At 47.6% G+C, this 1951-nt stretch overlaps 1 non-coding gene and 1 pseudogene across 1 annotated transcript; both read right to left on the bottom strand.

Moving 5' to 3' along the window:
* Positions 1-1063: 1063 nt before the first annotated feature.
* Positions 1064-1951, bottom strand: LOC133260651 (small nuclear ribonucleoprotein Sm D2-like; annotated as a pseudogene).
* TRNAS-GGA (transfer RNA serine (anticodon GGA)) lies at positions 1826-1898 on the bottom strand. The gene has a single exon. It is a non-coding gene; the product is annotated as a tRNA-Ser (tRNA).

The raw sequence follows: 1951 nt of genomic DNA, 5'->3' as shown, positions 1-1951 counted from the left end.
TGAGCCCACATGCTACAGCTACTGGAGCCCAGGTGTCTAGAGCCTGTGCTCCACAGCCAGAGGAGCCACCGCAACGAGAAGGCCTTGCATTGCAACAAAGAGTAGCCCCTGCTTACCACCACTAGAGAAATCCCTGCACACAGCAACCAAAAATAAAATTTTTTAAAAACAGTTAAAAAAAAAAAATTAACAAAATAGAAACAGAGTCATAGATACAGAAAACAAGTGGTTGCCCTCAACAGCCTGGGAAATCTTTTCCTGGTCTGAGGGTATAAATATCTGACCCATACTCACGATTTTCCTATGCTCTGAATTTTCTCAGGGCCTAGGCTTTTAAAACTAAAAACAGACTCTTTTCTCCCTCCTTCCATCATGGTATTTTTAAATTTACAAAATAGTCTAGATGCCTAAGGGGGGCAAAATCCAAGAGGATATATATGTGTATGTTGCAACGGAGGGCAGCGGTGGGTGGGGGAAGGCAGTGGTGTTGATGAAGGGGACGAGGCAGATAGAAGGAAAACAAACAACAAAGAAAACAGTATCATTTACTATTTTAAGCCTTGCATCCATTTTAAAACTTCAGCCTTTTTAGAGATGCTTGTGATAAACTTTCATAATATTTCAAGGAGGACATGGGTAAAACTCACAGTATTTGAAATTTTAAAGCTTTGACCTGTTATGATCTGTCAAAAAGATAGAGCCACTTTCAAATCCAATAAATACTCTTCAATTGCTTCAGCCATTTAAGAAATATTTTCAGAGCCTACAGTGTTGCAGGGTCTAGGTGCTAGAATATAGCAGTGTGCAAAGAAGAAAGAAATCCCTGCCCTCGAGGATTTTACTTTCTAGAAGGGGAAAACAGACAACCAAGAAATCAAGTAAAACAGAATGTAAGAAGATGATAAACACAATGGAGAGGAATAAAGCTGGAGATGTGGGGGAGAGTTGCAGTTTTAAACGGAATATCAGTGCTCCTTAGTATTTTTGTTTGTTGTTTAACAAGAATGAGGGGCAGGTTCTGACGGCGGGGAGGAGGCCCCCTCCTTGTCAGGGATGAGCGGGTCTCACAGGACCACGAAGACCCAGCACAGGAACATCTTTGAGATGTAGAGGTCCTTGTTGACTGGCTTGGACTTCTTCTTGCCCTTGCCACCCTTGGAAACCTCGGCCCACCTCTCCTTCGCATCTCCAGCACCGTGTTGCAGTGCCCATCGGAGGCCTTCACAGCGTCCAGGAGCTTCCTGTTGTTGCGGCAGTTGATGGGCACTGGGGTGTTGTTCTTGACCGGCTGCGTGAACACGGAGAGTGGCCTCGAGTTAACTTTCTCCTCCTCCCGTGTCTGCAGCTTCTCTGGGATCATCTCACTCCTGGGTTTCTTGTGAAGGCCCATGGTGGTGGTGGCGGCGGCTGTGCTCTCAGGTCACTTCTGTCTCTTCTTTTTCCTTAGCCTCTTGACTGCCTATTTCAGACTTTGATTTCTAAAGGGGAGGAGGCTGGGTGGCTCCCAGGCTCCATCCTTTCCTCAGAGCAGAGCAGAGTGGGGACAATGAGGTGCCTGCCATGGGGGTCTGGCTAGTCTCCATGCACCAGAATCCCCAGGGTTCAGAAGGGCAGTGAGAGGGGGCTCAGCTCTTTGGGAGGTGGTGAGGAGGATGGAGGCTTCTATCTGGGGAAGAGACTCGAGAATACTCTATAGTAAGTAAAGTCGTTCAGTCCTGTCCGACTCTTTGTGACCCCATGGACTGTAGCCTACCAGACTCCTCCCTCCATGGGATTCTCCAGGCAAGAGTACTGGAGTGGGTTGCCATTTCCTTCCCCAGGGGATCTTCCTGACCCAGGGATCGAACCTGGGTCTCCTGCATTCCAGGCAGACGCTTTAACCTCTGAGCCACCAGGGAAGCCCCTGAGATACTCTGGAAGCATCAAGAAATCTCAACTTATCCCGCTCTTG

This window comes from Bos javanicus, chromosome 14, assembly GCF_032452875.1.
Source record: "Bos javanicus breed banteng chromosome 14, ARS-OSU_banteng_1.0, whole genome shotgun sequence".
NCBI classification, from domain to species: Eukaryota; Metazoa; Chordata; class Mammalia; order Artiodactyla; family Bovidae; genus Bos; species Bos javanicus.
The sequence above is the reverse complement of the archived record's forward strand: the minus strand, read 5'-3'. Positions and strand labels throughout refer to the sequence as shown.